The sequence below is a fragment of the Pleurodeles waltl genome, chromosome 3_1, assembly GCF_031143425.1.
Source record: "Pleurodeles waltl isolate 20211129_DDA chromosome 3_1, aPleWal1.hap1.20221129, whole genome shotgun sequence".
NCBI classification, from domain to species: Eukaryota; Metazoa; Chordata; class Amphibia; order Caudata; family Salamandridae; genus Pleurodeles; species Pleurodeles waltl.
The window spans coordinates 1,778,978,477-1,778,999,119 of NC_090440.1; the positions used below are offsets into that span (position 1 = coordinate 1,778,978,477).

General features: G+C 43.7%; 1 protein-coding gene across 5 annotated transcripts in view; it reads left to right on the top strand.

Annotated features, from left to right (window-relative positions):
* Positions 1-20,643, top strand: part of LOC138285624 (peroxisomal bifunctional enzyme-like) — a 184,704-nt gene that overhangs the window by 96,738 nt on the left and 67,323 nt on the right. The gene's annotated exons all lie outside the window — the stretch shown is intronic.

Genomic DNA, 20,643 nt, shown 5'->3' on the forward strand with positions numbered 1-20,643 from the left:
GGAACAGTTAGTTCCACCACCCAAACGCATGACAGATTGGTCTCAGCTCTCCTGCCCGTGATTTAATGAAACTGTGAAACAGGTGAAGATAGGATTTGTAAAGTAGATACAAGTCAAAAGACATTTTCGAAATAGTTACAAAAATGTTTAGACCCGGTGGCATGCCACCATAGTAAATCTCCGTCAAAAAAGTGTGAGCAACTGGCCACTTTCTTTAGGAACAAAATTGCTGATATTGAAAGAAGCCTAACTGTCAGTTTGTTCTGATTCCGACCCTCCTTTCCTGTACACCATGACCTGCATACTTTCATCCTTTGACTTGATTTTAAATGGATGATTCCAGAACGGCTGTTTTAAACCTCAAATGGGGCTCCACTTCAGATCCCTTTTCCCCTTTCTTTTAGCTCAGTCTTGAACTCTCTGCTGAATAAGTCTCTTTTATCTGGGGAAAGTCACTGCTATTTGGAAACAGGCTAAAATGCTGCCTCCTTTGAAAAAAAACCAATGTGTATCCCAATATCCCAATTAACTCCAGGCCTATCTCCTTGCTGCCTGCCCCTTGAAAACCTGTGGAAAGGTTTATGGAAAGGTTTGTGAACTGGCAGCTATCCGACTAACTGGAATACAAATCGTTTCTCCAGCCCAGTCAGTCAGGTTTTATATCAAAATTTTGCACTGAGACAGCACTTCTGTAAGTCTCTTAGGAGATAAAATGCACCTTAGATGTAGCTGGAAAGGCAGTTCTGGTACTGCTTGACCTGTCAGCTGCCTTTGGCACGGTCCTGCTTGCCAAGTTGCTAACATTCCTTTATGACATAGGCGGTACTGGCACAGCGCTGAAGCGGCTGAAATCTTATCTTGAAGACAGAGCGCAGGAGGTATGGATGCCTCCCTTTTCATCTGGCAAAAGCAGTTTATCGGTAGAAGTGCCCCAGGGCTTAACCCAGCTTTGTTTAATATCTACCTGTCCCCTTTGGCGTCACTGGTCGAGTCTTTAGGGACCAAGATAATTTCATACTCCGATGACACTCAGTTTCTTTTTTCATTTAGATAAGGAGAGCCAGTGGCCTATGATGCTATTAAACCCCGTCTTACAGCGGTGTTTCTTTGGATGAGTATTAACAAACTCAAATACAACATTGATAACTTTGACCGCAATTTTAAATTTAACTTGCAAGATCATTAGCCGGAAGGGGCCAAACACACAAGTTGATGCTGTAAAAAACTTGGACGTTCAGTTTGATAAACAGCTGTCTTTTCAGAATCAACTAAACGTCGTAGTTGGCACATGCTTTGGTTTGATTCGCACTACTAAAAGAAAATCTGCAGATCTTCTCTTTGCCTGTGGGGATAACAGTAATTTTGGCCCTGGTTGATTATGCCAACGCCTGTATGCTGGCCTCCCACTATATTTATTGAGGGAAATACACAAAGCCCAGAATGCGGTGGCCTGTCTGGTTCTTAATCTTTCTAGACAGGCTCCTGTCTCGGCACACGTTAAGAAAATTTATTGGCCCCCGTTAATAAAAAGATATTGTTTAAGATTCTCATCCTTACACAGAGCTCTAAACCATTCCGGCCCTCAGTACCTCAGACTCAGACTTCATCATTCCACTCCTCCCACAGACACTTGACTAAAGTACCTAAGGTCATGTTGACTAAATCAGGCGGAAGGTCGTTCTCTTTTTTAAGCCGTCAAGCCTGGAATCAACTCCCTGCTGAGTTGCGTCAAATCGTAAATGAGAAACTTTCTAGAAAACAATTTAAGACTTGGTTTCATGCTCTAGCCTTTCACCTCCGCCTCTTACTTTCCGGTGTTAGTGCGAGGACACTCTTTGGAGTAGCCGCGCGCTCTACAAATTCTGTCATTCATTCATTCATGTCCCATTGTGCAAAAAGCCCTCTTGTAAAGTGGCAGAGATAGCCCAACAGCTGAAAGACTATGGCAACTACGATTTCCAGCTTTCAACTTTAAAAATTCATAACTCTTAATCCACTTTTTCAGGGTTTAGATCTAGCCCACAGACCGCTTTCGCCAAGTCACCAGGCTCATGTCATTATAAAACTTCATAAACAGAAAATACCTACCTACCACATTTTGTTTCCAGTTACAGCATGGGGCAATGGGTTGGCCTACATCAGCTATTGTTCTCTTGCACCGTGAGTAATAATATTTTGCCTGATCACAGGTACATTTGCCTAAAATTAAGTGAACTTCTATGTCAGGGTTAATGGGCCAACAATTTCCTTTTCTAAGACCTTTTTCTTTCCATTATTTTTCTTTTTTAGTTGCCCTTTTTAGCGGCAAGCTCAAAGTGCTCCATCCCCTGCAGTAATCTCTCTTTGGGCTTCTAACCACCCCTATGTCACGTCAGTCACTTTCATTGGTTCGTGGGCTTTCCTTTTAAAATCCGCTTGCTTTCATTTGTGAAAGGCATGCATACGTCATGCCTTTTCTGGTGTTTAGCCCACCTACACAGCACCGGTAAACTACTGAAAACATACGAGGCTCCATGTTTTCAGCATGGTTTTCCGGACTACTTTATCCTTTTATTTTCCATGCAGCGCGATCGCGCTGGGGTATTCATAGCGCGATCGAGCTCTGTTTTTCCGTTTTCAATTTCAGCACGATCACGCCGCATTTTACATAGTGCGATCGCGCTTCGTTTTTTTCTTTGTTCTTATTTTGTGTGGCAAGAAACGTCCGGTTCGAGCAAATGAGAGATACGTTGCATTTAAAAGTTTGTTTAAACTCTGTTTTTATGTGAGAATAGTACCCTTTTTTGCACCAAGAAGGCTCGTGTTCTCCAGTGATGTGCTTTAAAACTATTGAAGGTTTCTATACCTGTTCTAAATATTCCTGCCTGCTAGGAAGCACCAGTACTGTTATTAATATTCTTTGTGATCGTTAATCAGGCACAATTTTCAGAAAAAGTATTTCAAAACAAGCACAGTGGTTCCGGCATACAATACAGCCATTACTAATGTTAAAACTGCACCAGGTGTAAATTGGAGCTTATGAGGAAATTATGAATTAGCCAGTTCATTTTTGACAGTCCCCATGTGCTATTAGCAAACTCAGATTCTTAGCCCAGACTCATGTATCTTCCAGTTCAAAAACATTGGCAGAACATTTTATTTACCTTAAACAGTGCGATAAATCCCCTACTCAGCCACCAACTGAAAGCTGAGTCAAAAATATTATGGGGCAATTTGCACTATGCATTTGTCTTTTAAACTTTGAAGCATATTCAAAAGGACCTACATCTCCAACAAAAACTTCTAAGATTCCGTTGCTAAACTGAAAATATGTATAAAGTACTGCTAACTACTGAAAAGCTGAGCCCAGGTGGCAAGAAATTCAGACAAGAACCAACCACCTTCATTTTAGCCAACACCAAACATGTGACAGGTACCGAAAGGGGCTTTACCACCTCAAATAAAGAAAAAATAAATCTATTGAATTTCTAAAACCAAATCTCTTTTCAGAAAGCCTGGTAAAGCTTGAAAAAATTATTAGCATGATCATTTCCATTAAACTTATGCGGCCTACCCACGATCATTGGCTGTTCGTCTAATATATTTTTATTGTATGTAGGAATTAGCTATAATTTAAACAATACATATGTGATCCTCTACCAGAAACCCGCATCACAAGGTTGTTGGCCGGTTTGCAACCCTATCCCAGATCCATGGGATCAAGACCCTGGCGCCTTCATTACCGTTTAGAATTTTGGTTTTATTGTATTAGCATGGTATTGCACAGAAAAAATAATTATCTGTAATAGAAAGTTATTGCAAATATTATTCAGTTTATGGCCAAGATATAAAGCCATTTTGTATTCATAAAGCTACATTATAGTAGGGCCTCATAACCTAGGATCATTTATAATACAGATGTCTAGAGGAACAAAAACATTGCAAAAGGTACCACGGAGAACGGCTGCTCTAACGGGTTCTCTGCTAAATATAAAACTACCTGCTTTAATATCATTCAGAATTACATTAACTCAAAATCAGGCTGATGAACTTGGGTGGAACATTAATTTCTTTCATTGCTGCAAACTATTGCAGGTTCCCCTGGTCAAAAGCATTTCTTACATTGAGGAATAGGATGCCCAAAGGAATTGAAGTGCTCTCAAAATAGTCCAGTGTCATTATAAAATAATGATTTTAGGGACCAAGTCTTGGAATACTGTCTGCGGGTTATTTGAACGTATGGATCAAAAAATTGGGCTTATTGGCCTGTGCTTTCTTTACTAATTTCTCCTTCCATGGCGTTGACAAGACAATTAGAATCCATTAATGCAAAGTTTCCTCTTAAAGGACCATTATGCAAATGGACAAGTTTTGGTACTAAACTAATCTGTAGAGTCTTATATATTTTTATTGTGATCCTAATTTTCCCTGGTGCTTTAGCCAAGGAAAGAGCTGTCATAACCTCATCAGATGTTAGAAGATAAAATAGAGATGCATATTTTTTCTCAGTCAATCCACTGAAATTTAAAGTTGAAAAGAATTATGACTTCTTGTCCCTGTCAAGCCTCGTCAGTTGGTTATATTGTGCCTTGTAAAAGTTCAAAAACACCTCAACAATGATTAGTCAACTTCTTTCCATGTCCCCATACTAGGGCCCACAATCCCTGAATCTTATTATAATTATGGTTTGCTTTACATGCCAATAACCTTCTGATTTTCCTATGCACCTTTTGATATATCATTTTGCCTTTCGCAGCATCTCAACACATGCTAATTTGAAAAAACATGTTCTTGTATTGAGGCTAGCAATGCCATTTTATTCACAGAGTGAGACTTGGCTACTCATCATAGAGCCAAGGCACGTTCGAGATTTACGGTTACCAGTTCCTGCCTTTTTTAATGCAACCCATGGCCAAATAATCTAGAGGAGTGTCCTAAAGAGAGAACAGCCCACTGTAAATTCTCAAACATCATGCCACACAGAACACTGTGCAACTTCCCTTTAATCAATCTAAAGTAAGTCCTCAATTGAGGATCTGCACTCCTCCATAAACCGGAATCTAACATGCATTGAGTTGAACAAGTTTGGCTCAAAGTGCCTAAACCCACTCTGCTGGATACAACTGTATAAATGATAAGTGTCAAGGAGTTTAAATGACGTTATTGTAAAAAAAATTAATATGAGCTTGACTTTGATAATTTTAACTCAAAATTAGAAAATCATAGATATTCTTTTGTGCTGTGCCTCAGGGATCTGCCAAATCCAGAACATACAGAAAATGGAAAACAAAACATATTGCGCCTTGCAAAGTCTTACCCCTTCTAGGGTTATTTATGCATGATCCAGAGATGGAGAGCTAATCATTTAAGGCTACATAAACATTATCCTCTAAATATTACAGAGAGGGAACTGGTCAATTCGAGCATCATTTTCTCTAGTAGGCTAGGGTTGTTGAGTATCTTTACTTTTGTATAGTAATGCCACCTACGCTACCTGTCCTGACAAGATCTTAAAGTACAACTGTTTGATTTTTCCTTTTAATGGTAGCAAACTCCCTAATATCCACAGTTGCATTTGAACAAACTGTTTTTGATCCCAGCTGTACCTAAACAAGAGATGAAAATTGACTGCTGTCAGAGGGGCGTAGAATGTTCAAAATACGCCATAAATATATTCTTTTGTTCTCTTTGGAAGACAAACCTCATTCACCAGAAAAACCCTAAGGTTGCGCATTGGGCTGAAGAGGCTATCTTAATCATTCTGCTTTTTTCTCCCTTTTCAGCACTATTTATTTTCCTTAATTTATACATTTCACTTCCTTTTTTTCACATCTTTTTTGCTGCTCCCTCTTCCCTGAATCTTACTCCATTTCCCTCCTCTACCCCTTCTCCCAGGACCACATTGATAGTCTTGTTAGAAAGGCAGATGGATGCCCCTTTCAATTCTTAATGTGGTGGTTGTATTCAGAGAGGATACCAGGGACCTGGAGCCTGGAAAGGGAAACGTGGGCAGTCTGTGACCCACCATGATTAACAAAATCAGCAGTTGTAGGAGGTTACCAAGGCATTAGGGCTGGTGCAGCTAAAAATGCAACCTTAATTTAGAACATGGTACTTCACTAGTATTACCCACATACCTATACCTGTTATTTAAACAGCCCTTTTGCCTTTTTGTAGAAAGAAGTATATGGACCCCCCACTGTACAACACCAATAACTTGAAGTTGCCTGTGATCTGGAGTTTCTAAACTTGATTATCAGAAGACGGAATCTCCTTCTTTACTATTAGGCACTTTCATAAACAGATTGTGCTCAAATTCACAATGTATAGAATTTCTCCATTGTGAGGGATTTGAGCTCTCTGACTTTCTCAAGAACATTCTTTCATTATGTAATCTTGGAAAAGGGTCATCTGTCAATCGGGGATGGCTGTGGTTTTATTTAGCCGCAGTTTTGCAATATATGTGTGTAGTGGTTGGATCAGAAGCCACTCTATTCCTTTTCAGAATAAACATTTGTATAAAGCCAGGCACTACTTTTATCAGGAAACATTCAATCTCCTGGCTTTTGAGTTTCCTAAGATTTTTATCTTGTTCCTCTGAGATCTATTTACTAGCCCAAAGTCTTAAGGAAACATTCAATCTCATGGCTTTTGGGTTTCCTAAGATTTTTATCTTGTTCCTCTGAGATCTATTTACTAGCCCAAAGTCTTAGAACAAAGTTCCTGAGGGTAGAAGAACAGCCCTGTGTTTGCTACTGAGGAGATATTGTACCATCTTCAATCAAGTCTTGTACATGCCTGTCGTAGTTTGACTCTTGCTCTTGGCAAGACTGCTGGTTTAAGGATGACAGCACTTTTGTTTTGTAGGCAACTATGCCAAACCTACAACAAGTCACAACTGTCGGCCTAACCCTCCCGGCTCAGGAGAGTTGTTGTTAAATGAGATTACCCTTTTCTCACATGAGCAACGAATCTCAGTCATACACAGGCAATGAAGGAGATGTAGTAAAGTTTTCAATAGGCTTTATTAACGAGACTGCAATCTGCTGTAAAATGCATAGGCTGCAATGATTAGGATAATGAAGAATGCAAGTAGTAGAATTGTAAGAACGAGAGTCATGAATATAAAGACCCCCACCGTCTTGCAATAACAAGAGGTGTAAAAGAGGTGCAAAATAGGCCCTAAAAGCCTAGCATGGAAAACCTCATTTCTAACCTAAAAGAGAGCTAGGTATGTTAAATTTAATCTGCCAGTACCATGTCCATGAGAAGCGCCCCCACAACCCTTGTTACCTTGGAATGAGGTTTCTAAGTCAGACTCCGTGAGGACACGAAGGCTGGGTCTTCATCAAGGCGATATGTAGCATAGATAGCGTCAATGGCATCTGGTAGGAATCCCTCTAATGGCCTTGTCTGTGTGATATGTATTTTTCAGATCTGGTAGAACCCCTGATGCAGGTGTGTTCCCAAACAATAGGTAAAAAGGCATGCATGGTGCGGCAGTTATATAAACAATTCCCTGAAAAGCACATTATGTTTACTGTAACACGTAAGTGGGAAAGTACATGATGTGAATACCTACGTCTATCATTTGGTTCTTGACGCTAATAATGACGCCTTCACAAAATAACACTGATAACATGAAATCAAAACATCTTTCTAACTATAAACCCGGCAGCCATCTTAAAGGAAACAAATAAATGTGCTAAAATAGAGTAAGAGTAAGCCAAGTAGGGTAAAAGTCACTAGGTGACGGGGGCACAGGCCTGCAAGCCAAAGTCTAAGCAAAACTCCTGATTCCTATTAAAACTAAATCGTATTCACTACACCCTACAAGTATGCCGCCAAAATAATGATGCTAGAGAAGAGGCATGAACCTAAGCTAAAATGCTCTGAACTAAAACAAACTAAAAACACTGTTAAAATCTACTTAAAAACCAGTTTAAAATAGCTAAAACATACAGAGGTAAAATGTCGACCATGACCAGCACAGCAGGCCAAAGTTAAGGCACTTGTAGCATAACTTTTGAACTTTTGTTTAGAAAAAGGCCAATGGTCAAATCTACCTTACAGTAGTCATGTTCTTGAAGCAAGTCTTCGAAGTCATCGAAAGGAAGGGCATCCAAGAATGAAGCGACATCATCAGATATCAGACCAATGTCAGCATTGGCACATGGATCCATGGAGCAGTAGTCCACAGCAGCCTTAAGCACAGGACCACCTGCGAGGGCAGCATCATCCAAAGTGCAGAGAGGATCCGGATAGTCCACCAAGGGCGGCTCGTAAGTGACCTTGTGTATCAGCCGCAGTCTCATGGGGCCCGACCGTGAATTAACCTTCATCGGGAACATCAGCAGTTCTTGGTCCACAGGAGGCACTGCCGGAACAGCAAGGCACACCGAAGGCAGATGTTCGAAGAGGCACTAGTTGCAGCGAAAGACTGGCTGCACACGCCATAAGACTGGTTGGAATGACAGAGACAAATCATGCTGCAACTCTTCCAGCAACAGAGCACCAAAGTACTGCACCTGCGGTCATAGCACAGCTGAGCTGGTGGTAGTAGCTCCATCACTCTGCTTCTTTGAAGACACAACCACTGTGTATCAGGAACAGCAGCAGCAGTATCCCGCTGATCAGTGCCAAAGTCACAGGAAACCCACCAAACACACTGAAGGAATGACTCCGAAGACAGTCTGGAAGGTGGACACGAATCTAGACCTGACAGCCTTAAAGCATAGTACTATAGTCCTATAGTACTTGAAGCGTTGAATGTTCTGGATTCCAGCTCTCAAAAAAGCTTGGGGAAGTTGGATTGTATCTCGGCTGATGATCTTGCTATCTGGAGAGCATACCTCACTTTAACCGATGTTTACGCAACTTGTTTCTGAAACGGTAGCACCTTTAGTCCTCTCAGTTTGTCATAATTTACATTAGTAGTATCAATGTGAGGACACATTTCTGCTACTCTTATCTCTTGTGTGGGGGGGAATAAAACATGTTCGCAGCACATTGCGATTTTGGAGACTGAAATTGCGTAGGCAATTCCTGGTCTCATACTTTGTACGTTCAGGACCACATAACTTCCATTCGAAAGTATGTGAAATACCAGACGAATCAAAGGGACAGGAGTAGCCTTCAGAAAACAGGCCAAGTTCATAATCCCTGCATCGCAAAGGCCATGAAGGGTCATGAAGGGACACCTGCTTACAAATCATTGCATGACTAACAGTAGTCCCCATTCGCTAAGAAAGACCTCTGTTTCGCCGTTCAAACACTCATATTCAAAGGGCAACGCCCACTCTCCTTTAATGTAGCTATCGCCTGCCTGCTCGTATCTGCCAACGGCAAGATGTTTCAAGCATTTCAAAAAACGAAAAGTAGAAATGGGGAGATTTATAATGCCATGTACAAGCCATACTGATGATGGACTCTCTGCAACAGTGAAAGGCCACTTTTCTATATGAAGCATAGTGAAACTTACTTCCCTTTTAGCCATAGTCTCTTGTTCCCTGGATAAATTAAAAGCAACAAACAGGTCACTACCGTTAATGGGCTTTCATGGAACGCGGCCATTTTTCAGAGTCTGTAATGTCCAACCTAACTGCATGATGGAACGCAGTTGACTTTGTCCATGGTGTAAATAGGACATGTCATTCTGTATGACGTCTGTCACAGATGCCACTATGTTATTAAGTGAATATATCCTGTCGGGTAGAGTATTCATGCCATTATCAACAACAGCTAAAGCCTTTTCCAAATTTTCTTTGTCTATCTGCCTTAAACGTGCAGCTGCTTCCATTTGAGAAGGCTTCCATATTACATTGCAAATGGCTTAGATTAATCTTTTAGAGCGTGGCTTCCTCGGACCTAACACAAAGTCCTGTAAGTCTGTATCTTCAGAAAGAGTATTAAGGTGTTCTTTAACTGCTGCTGAGGTGTTAGTCTGTAACCACTGTTGGCACAGGTTACACTGTATGTAGTAACTATACCCGAATGTTGACCTGAGACAAAGCAAGGGTCTGGCTGGCTAATCTTGAAACCCCTAGGAATTACCAAAATGCGCCTGACACCCATTTTTATCTATTGGCCACAATAACCACACGCCGGGACTGGAAAGTGAAAAATTATAGGTACCAGCTTGAACCTTTGCATCTAATTCTTTCTCTGTGACATGAGGAAGGACTGCCAATTGGTGAATTTTGCCGGTGAGGGGATACTGGGCGCATTAATTTACATAATTTTTGCTAATCCTAGACGATATGTCTATTGAATTGTATCATTTAAAAATATAATGTGCACAGGAATAAGGCATGCTCTAAATAAAGCTTCCCTACCCTGAATCTTGTGTTCCCCATACACTCTTTACATCAAAAGTGTTCTTCCAGTATTTGTAGCCTTCAACTGCAAGTCGGGAAACAAAGGAATCTGAATAAGTTAATTTTGTGTTTGTTAGCAAAATTGTCCTAATTTTAGCAGGTGGTAACTTGAAGTAGTATGATTCTGCATTTTTAATGTTGTGCCCAGAAAAATATGAGAATTTATCTGAATAATGTTTTGGGCTCCCCACAGGCGGAATTGTACAGTGTTCCCAATGTGTGTAATTGAATATTGATCTGTGTCTACTTGCTCGGTGTAGGTAGTGATGTCCCCAATGGTTGTAACAGAACATTTCCCCATAATTCTTTGTGTTGGTGTACACATCATCCCTTTCAAATACAGTATAGTCCTTCAATTCAGTTAACATGGAATCAACTGTTTGAACATCCCAGTCATCGGAAACAACACCAGGTGTAATTATATCAGTCATTGAAATTTTGAAAACATATGGAATTTGACCCTTATCTGGGGAAAGAAAGGGAGTTAAAACTTCATCCACTGGCTCAACCGAGGAGCGTTCAGGAAGATAATGACCATTTATCAAGAGAAAGAAAACAGTCAAAAACCAATCCACAAGAGAAAAGCAAGCAATGTCAGAAATATCCACTGATAAATCCATGTGTAAACAGAATAGGTATTTTCAAACCATATACACAGCTTACGTGTCCTTGAAACAGTTTCAGTTGCGGATGTGAATGAAGTTGATGAAAAGTCATCAAGATCGATGAAATAACCAGGAGCAGTAACAGTAAGAGGAGCTGTGCATTACTGGTGGATGGATCCACTTCACGTGGAGGTTCATAGAAGACGATGTCGTCAGTTTGTGTGGTGTTGGAGTAAAAGACAGCCACATCTTGGGCAGGTGTTGAAGTGGTAACAGGGATTGGCAAACTATCATTTTCTGCCCTCCCCATGCTCAGGGAGGCATCCATAGCATTGTTGTGCATGCTGATGTAGTCAGACGAGTTGTTGCTTCTTCTTTGAAGAGGTATGTCCTGTTGGGTAGTGAGAGGGAAGCAGAAACTAAACAAGGGACCTCTGGGTGGAGTTTGATGTTGTCAATGCAGACAAATCTGTTTGCTTTGGAACCAGGCATCGGTGGTAGGATGACAGTTCTGGTCACTTGTATTCCCAGGACTGGGACCGGTGTTCTGTAGAATGGGCCGAATTCCTTCTTCTCAGCAATCTTCTCACAGACCAGAGCCCCCACTCTGGGAATCCAGCTTTTAGAAGTTGTGGCAAATCCCGTATTCCTAAGGTGGCAGCACTGGCAGATGAATTATCATCACGAAATTGCTGAAGCTCTTGTAAGACAGTGAGACGTTCATTTATGTCAAAAGGTGTATCTGCTGCCACCAAACTAGGGCCATCAAGATCTAGGTATCCCAAAGAGAACCTCATAAGGAGTACATCTTCCCAAGGACCTTCTTGGCAGATTATTCAGTGCTGTCTGGACCCCATAGAGGTGATGAAGCCAACTGCGGCCTGATCCTAATACTCTAGCTGTTAAGGACTGCTTTAGATCGCGATTCCTCCTCTCAACGGCTGAATTATCCTTTAGATGGTATGGTGAGGAGTGATCGAGTTTAACACCGTCCGTCCTCTTGGTGTCCCTGAATGCCTTAGAGGCAAAGGCAGGGCCTTGGTCCGAATGGAATATTGCAACCGCATATGTACCGATAAAGATCAGCAAGTCTTTTATAAGAGATAGAACAAGAATCTACAGCAACTAAGATGTATTTGTATGCACCCTCGGGTTGTAGGGGACCACAGTGGTCCAGGTACACTTATTGTAGTGGCCTGTTGGACACTGAGAGGGATGTCTGCAGTGGGCGTTTCATGTTGGAGCCCTTTATTTGCTGGCAAATGTCACAGCAAAGGACTTATTGCTTGGTCTGTTTGTGTAGATCTGGCCACCAGAAGCGTTTCAGCAAGAGTGTTATTGTGGCCGCAATATCAGCATGAGCAGAGGTGACATGCTGTGCTTTTATTAGGGAATCACTCGATCTTCAACCCCAGGAAGTGTTGCATAGGCAACATTCTGTGCACCGATGTGGTGTGAATATTTTGTAGGGTATGTTTTTGGGAGAGACTTGCTTTCAGCCGAAGCTTACATGGTAGCCAAAATGTCAATATCCAATCTCGTCTGAGAACAAGTCACTGCAGCAACAGAAGCCATAGCTACTCTGGATTTGGCCCCTTCATCAGCCAAAGTGTTACCGATAACGTGTACTCCAACACGTTGGTGGCTCAATGTATGGACTACATGAGCATTAGGTAGCTTATCCTTAAGATTAGCCACCCTCTCCCACAGAGTTCTGTGCATTCTGGTGTCCCCCTTGGAGTCTCTGAACCTGTTCAGCCGCCAATGATTGCGATAATCATAGAAGGACTGGACACAGCAGTACGAATCACAGACAATCATTGTGAGTTGGTCTAGCGCTAAGATCAGGGCTTTGGGTTCAGCCAGCTGAGCTGTGCAGTCCCCTAGGGTCTGCGTGTAGCTATTGTGAGGGTGGAATACACCACCCTTTATCACCCCGCTCACAGCTGCGCAAGTGGTTGAGTATTGATGTTTAGTACCTACAGCTGGTTGTGCTGAACCATCAGTGTAAATGACAGTGTGGTAGCTGTCAAGTGGTAAAATGTCTAGACATGCGGGGTACTCCTGTTCGTATTGAATAAATGATTGTGTCTGAAGTTTGGGACCAAAGGGTTATATGTTGTAACCACGAGTGCTTCAAGCACCCATGGCTCAACGAGTTTGGAACAACGAACTTGTTGGTATCACTAATGCCTTTACCACGAATGCCTTTACAATGATTTTTCGTTGTAAAGGCATAAGTGATCAGCATGCACGGTTCCAGCATGCTTCTCCCTGGCCCCCCACCCCTAAAAATTACCGCAACCCCCCACCCCCACAACCACCCCAACCACCCTCCCCCAAAATTACCACAACCCCAACCCCCTCCCCTAAAACCTAAAGCACCCCAACCCACCCCTTAAACCTAAACCCTGACCCCCCTCCCCCAAACCCTAATCACCCCAAGCCCCCCACTCCACCCCCAAAAACTGCAGGCAGCCAGATCTTGGTCTGCCCGTTGTGCTTTTTGTGATTTGGTGTAATTCTGTTCAGTGATTTTTGAGAATTAAGGGTAAAAAATAATTGTATATCTAGACGTTTGGGCTCGTGAGATTTCACGGAAGCTGCAATTTAAAAATAGAGCCTTCTGATTGACCCAGAGAGCTTTATTTTCATTGGGCTAGAGCGAGCGCTCTGACTTGCTGCCAGCAACATGAGAATACAGTTACTGGTTTAGGGATTTAGAGCCAGATGTATCAAAGGATTTTTCCCATTCTGTGTCAATGGGAAAATGTGTTCGTATATATGGCCCTTTCCCCTGTCCTGAAATCTAAAAAACTAGTATAAGGGGCAGGGTAAGGATATTCCGGCCCCTTTGGCCCCATTGGCCAAATAGGAAAAAATCGACAAAAAGTTTTGCAATCCCGCAAGCACTTTTTTAATCCCACGATCATGCAATCGTGGGATTAAAAACAAAAAAATGGCTGGGCTGCATTCAATAACTTTAAGCACTGGGGAGTCAACCCCCAGAGCTGTATTATTGAAAGGGAAGGGGCTGCTTGTCTCACCTCCCCGATCCTCCGGAGTCCCCAGGTAGCTCACTCAGGGACTGAATTTAAGGAAATGGGAACTGGTTTAGGTGGCCCCATCGTACTAGGCAGGGTCAGCAGCTATTTACTGGGGAGCCCACCCCTGGGACATAGCCGTTTCCCTCCCCACAGCAGCATTTGCTCTAGCTTGGCAGGACCATCTTGAAAACTTCTGCCAAGCTGGAGCAAACAACAAGTCCGTCTGTTGAACAGATCAAAATATTGTTCCTGCCCAGAGGGAGCAGAATTAGTAGCTGGTCCATCCGGGCAGGAGCAATGCTGGCTCTGTTGTATGCAGAGAGCTATCTAGGGCCCCCTCCACAAACCCCAACGAGGCAGTGGTGGGTGCCCTGGGTGGGCACCAGGACACCCACCTTAAACAGTGTTGGGCTCTGGGGAATGGTGTCCCGGGGGCTGTGTGCCCACCTTCCTTTGATAATCACGGCAGTCCCCTGGGGATGTGGTCCTGGGGCCGAAATTGGGCTAGAGAGGGGGGGTTTTCATGCCCCCTCCCCCTAAAAAGCATGCCAAGCCCCGAGGAATAGGGTCTTGGGGGCCAAAATCGGTCTGGGGAGGGGGGCTACACATGCACCCTCCCCTTTATTAGAAAAGTGGCCCTGGGGGATGGGATCACCAGGGCCTAACAAAGATTGGGGATAGGAACCAAGCGGCCTCATCTCCCCTTTATTTAAATAGGTGGCCTGTGGTGTGGGGTCCTCAGGGCTGATAACAGCTCAGGGAGAGGGGCTGCGTGGATACCCTCCACTTTATTTTTAGAAGTGGCACTGGGGCAATGTTATCAACAGGGCCTAACAAGTCTCGGGGGAGGGGGTACTGCCCCCTCCCCTTTAATTAAAACACAAGTGGCCCTGGGGGGGTGGAGTCTCCAGGGCCATGCCTTTTGGCTAACCCCCTGTAACGCTATTTGTATTTAACCACCAGCTCCATCTTAACCACTGACTCTATTTTTGCTTAGCTGAGCTTCACACACCGTCAGGTATTTTTCCGCGTACAGCTTGTGCAATATGTTTTCAATCTTTCTCACTGAAGGATGGGTATATAACATAGGGCAGTGAGGAACAAGGATGATAGGATGTACCAGGCTGAGGATGTTAATGGTAAGGCGGGGAACAACTCGGTCTTGGAAAAACACCATGAAAGTTGGCCAGTGTCACTGGTGCCCCTTTACAAAACTGACCCGGTGTGGCCAGCGTTTGAACAACAACTTAACTGATGGGAGGGGTGGTTTCTAGAATTTTCCTCTCCAGTTTGTTTAAGGTATATAACTCATTCTGAGGGGGGGCACCTTGCTCAGAATCCCATGTGGTTAGAAAAACTCCCTCTGTATCGGTTGTGAGGGTTCCTCAGCCTGATGCTGGCTAACAAAGGGATGATGTCAATGTCACACCCCATGGTGATGCGTTTTTAATTATTCTTATTTTTAGCTTTGCATTGTGAATGTGTGAATGTGTAATCTTTCTCTCTCTCTCTCTCTCTATATATATATATATATATATATATATATATATATATATATATATATATATATATACATACACATATATATATTTATATATATTTATTATAATCATTGTTGAGTTCTGTTATCAGTATTATTTTACTCCTGTGATCATTTTCAAAGTTGCACATGTTTCTACATCTGAAATAAAAGCTCACGTTATTTTTGTCTGTGCATGAGACTTGAGAAGTGTCTTAATAAATTCATTATTCAGACTGAGGCCCTCATTATGACATTGGGGACAAATGCCGCCTGTCGCCATGGCGACGGCTGCTGACATACCGTCGCTGTGGCTACCAGCCACCAACCGCATTATGACCGTAGGCAGAATTCTGCCAGAAGGCTGGTGGCATTCCGTCGACGGTCATGCCGGCGGTAAGGTGGCGCTGCTGCTGGCATGATACGGCCTGGCGGTGTACTTTGCTGGCGGATGTTGCTGCTGGCAGCAGCGCCCCGTCCTGTCTCCTGCCAGAGGACCCCCTCCAAGCAGGTAAGTTGGGTTCTCTGACAGGAGGGGTGTGTTGTGTGTCTGTTTTTGTATGCGTGCATGCAGGTGTGAGTCGCGTGGAATGCGTATGTGAATGAATTAATGTATTTGAGTGTATATTGTGTGTTGTGAATGCGTGTGTGCATCAGTGTATGTTGGTGTGTGTTGCAGTGTGTGGGTATGTATGTGTGCATGCATGGATGGATGTGGGTTTGCATGGGTGGATGAGTGTGTATTTGTGCGCGTGTGGGTGTGTGGATGTCGGGGGTAGAAAGGGGGAGGTGGGCGGGGGAGACCCCTAGTGCCTACCGCCATGGTTTTCGTGGCAGTAAGATTGCCGCAAAAACCATGGCAACAGGCGGGGTCATAATCCCGAGGGTGGGATTGTGACGGCCGTCTGGCTGGAGACCAAAGTCTCCAGCCCGGCGGCTGTTACCATCCTGGCAGACAGAGTGGTACTTTGGCAGTTTGGCTTGAGCCAAACCGCCAGTGTCATAATTTGGGGAAAGGTACCGCCAGCCATTTCAACCCGTATAGAGATTTTAGACATGACTACAGCCCCGAACCACTGGATGGAATTACACTAAATATGGCAGAAAGGTAGCTTCTTGTCCAGGAAGCATACTTTTTGTAATTTAGTGTAAATCTTTGCAGTAATTTTTGAGATCTTAAAGAAAATCCAAATTTGTATATCTAGGGTTGTGACAACTTCGTGAATACTCCCGATCTCGTGCAGAGATCTGATTGGCTGACAACACTTCAACCAGGAATGTTTGGTAGGCATTTTAGGACTCAACTTCAGCCGTGTCCCAAACATAAATGCAAAACAAAGAAAGGGGGGCAGGCTACGAATGCCCTAACGTCCTAGCCTTGGTCCTGAGGTTCCCCTGGGAGCCTGCCAGGGCAAAAAAGCATTTTCTTTTTTGTAATTCACAGCAACATTTTTGAATATTTGTGAATTTCACCATGAATTAAAACTAAAAAAAAAAAAAAACAAGTGCGGTCTCCCATGCTCGGTTTTAATTTAGCCCCTGGGTGGGCGAGGTCCCAGGGTCATGCATATTTATTCACAAATGGAGGGGTGCCACACAAGGTGCACCTCCAAGTGCTTTCTTTAGCCCAGGAGACCACCACCTCCCCAGAGCTAGTTTCAAAAATAAATTGGTGCTCCACCAGGAGCCTTTTACATTTTTACAGAAGGTATGGGGGGAGTCAGGTGTTCCCTCTCCCGGGTCCTATATGGCCCCGGGGAGTACCACCTCCCTGGAGCGGGCCTGTGCACAACAAAGCCAAACAGTCCACTTCGAGCAGTCAGGAGCTTTCAGAGATGCGGGCAGGGAAAGAGATGAAAGTATTGCTCCTGCATGCAGGGAACTGTGTTTCCAGCAGCTCCCTGCGTGCATGAATAATGTTGGCTCCTGCAGGAGGCAGGGAGCCGGCTGGAACTGCGGGGTCCTTGAAGCTCCCCGCGCAGTCCCGGCTATGGAGATGCATTTCTGATGCACAGGGATATGATTGCATCTCCATCAAAGTAGCACTTACTTCTGCAAAGTACAAATCTTCCAAGTGTGTTTTCTCTGCAGCTCCTGCTTGAAATGTTATGTGATGAAGACGCTCCAGGAACAATTATATTGGCAAAGTGACAGACACACAAGGTCACTGGTGACCTTACCTCAGCGCCCCTTACCCAGCTGTAGTGTAAGAGATGCACTATACATTTACCCAACGAGGTAGCATTGGTCAGTTGGTCAGTAGAAAGTACTCTAGATGGGTAGATGTTCTGCACAAAACGCAGACCTCTTCTTGGATAAATATGTAGGACAGGATTCATTCTGGCACAATGCTAATTTCACAGAAATTAAACCTCAACGGGAAGCATTTACAGATATAAACAAAGCAGGTGCGCAAGTTGAAGGTCCATTTTGTAAAGTACTACTCAATTTATTGTGCATGCTCAAGGCAAAGCAAGTGTTTCTTTCTCTGCAATTCCACCTTGAAAGTGTATCTGTAAACCTTGACAGAGGTGTTTGCATCTGTGTTTTTTTCGAGTGCAGTATTTAATGTAGTGTCTGTGACAAGTGGGTTCTTTCTTGTCATCTGAACCAGATGCTGAAACCAGAGATCGTGTTCTCCCTTTTAAGAATTACAAGTATGTAAAATGGCCTAGAAACCCCACCCTTTTGGCTCCATTCCATAGAGATTAGTGGTATGCAACATCTTCCTGCCATTTGGACAGCATACTAAGAGGACCCCCACGAGCGCATTTCCCCCCAATTTTGGAGACATGTTTTTTATGCACAGGAATAGGAGTACATCTCCATCATACACAGAAGCACTTCATGAGTGGCATGGGAGTTAGGTGGTAATAAGGGGTAGGCCGCAGACCAGACCTTGAGGTCAGTCCCCACCGCGCTCCGGGTTGGGTGGTTATAGTTTGCAGGACCTGGCCTATGGCCAACCGCACGTCTCATGGCCGAAGGCTGTGCGTGGCACTGGGTTGGGTGGTTATAGGGTGTAGGCTGCAAGGCCATAGGCCCAGCCGTGCGGTCAATCCCCACTGCACATGGGCCAGAGACTGTGTATGGCACAGGTTTGGGTGATTATCGGGAGTTTACCGCCAGGCCCTACAGCCAACCCCCGCAGTGCATGGAAGAAGGCTGTGTGCTGCGGAGGTTGGATTAACGCAAAGTAATTAAAATTAACATTAAAAAGAAAACAGAGAAATTCTCTGAAAAATCCAAAGGTTACAGGGGCTTTATATTTAGGAAATATAATTAAAAAAGCCTTTGAATTTCACTTGGTGACAGGGACGTTATAATGAGGCCTACATTTCAAAAGTACAAAACCATAGAAATTCAGCAGGTATAGTTACAGTTATTTTAAGTAGCTATAACTCGTGCCCTAAGAAACCTATGGCTTGCACCCTCGCTATGCACTGCTATCTACCCTATATATTACATCACTCGCAACATCATCTACGACGTCATTGATAATTTCACTACAATATCTGCAGTAATATTATTGATGAGAAAACTGTGCATGGCGGGGGTCTAACTGTAACGTCCCTGTAACCTTTGTTTTTTTCAGTGAATAAACATATATATATCTGCAGTTTCTTCTCTCGAACACAGTCACACTCACTCAGGTTTCGGTGCAATCATAAAAAGGGTTTTATTGGCAAAAAAGAGAAACCAACAATCAACTTACCATGGAGGCTTGATCGGGGTTAGCCACCATCTTGCATTCCTTCACGATATAAACGCACTCCATAGATGCTCTAGAAAGACTTCAGAAATCGAAAACAAGATTTTACCTGTTCCAGATAACATATACCAGTTACATTTAAGTTTGATCACAGTAGACTAAATTAATCCTGCCTCCCCAACTTCCCAAATCCCAAAAAGCCCTAGCATGATTACTCTTTGGTGAGAGCTTATGGCCTCCTTATATGGTTCATTTATTCGTCTGAATTTCAACTGTTTCATGTTTATACTCCCTCATTACATTTGAGTATGATTATCGTTCCTTCCGTTAAATGATAATCCAGGTGGGACCCTCTGGCTCAGTCCTAATCTTATTTCCTTAATCACTGAAAAGACCAAAGGTTACAGGGAAGTTATAGTTAGGTTTTGCTTTAATAATTCTGAAACTACTGAACAGATTTACACCAAATTACAAAAGCACTCTTTCTGGACCAAGCTCTAGTTTATTGCCAAATTTGGTGTACATCCTTCAGCGCTTTGGGCTGTAGTCGTGTTTAAAATTATAGCTGTGGAAAATTCCATGAGGATAATACGTTTTGGGCCTCCCCCCACCCCCATTTTATTGGCCTCCGCTTTAAGAATTACCCTGAAACGTTGAAGACAGCAGCTGGAGTGAGTGGCAACCTAGTTTTAAAACTTTTGTGAAGATTTGTCGGACGGCGCCAAAGTTATTAGTAAAACCAAAAATTTCTTGCCTTTGGAAACTAGGTCCTAACTATAACTAGGTTGTTCCTTCACTCATGAGAAGTGCAGTTTCCAGATCACACCATTCACTATTTTTTCTGTGCTTCCTTTTCTAATTTCTTCAAGTCTAACCATTGAATATTGTCCTCAACTGTAGAGATGATTGTCTTAGTTTACTGTTGACAGCTGGACACTGATTCCCTTCTGGCTTTTCCTCCAGTGGACGTAGCACATTTGACAAACACATAGGGGGTCATTCTGACTTTGGCGGGCGGCAGAGGCCGCCCGCCAAAGTCCCGCCGTCAGAATACCGCTGCGCGGTCAAAAGACCGCTGCGGTAATTCTGAGTTTCCCGCTGGGCTGGCGGGCGACCGCCAGAAGGCCGCCCGCCAGCCCAGCGGGAAACCCCCTTCCATGAGGATGCCGGCTCCGAGTGGAAGGGGTGCGACGGGTGCAGTTGCACCCGTCGCGATTTTCAGTGTCTGCTTGGCAGACACTGAAAATCTTGGTGGGGCCCTGTTAGGGGGCCCTGGCAGTGCCCATGCCGTTGGCATGGGCACTGCAGGGGCCCCCAGGGGCCCCACGACACCCGTTACCGCCAGCCAGGTTCTGGCGGTCAAAACCGCCAGAACCAGGCTGGCGGTAAGGGGGTCGGAATCCCC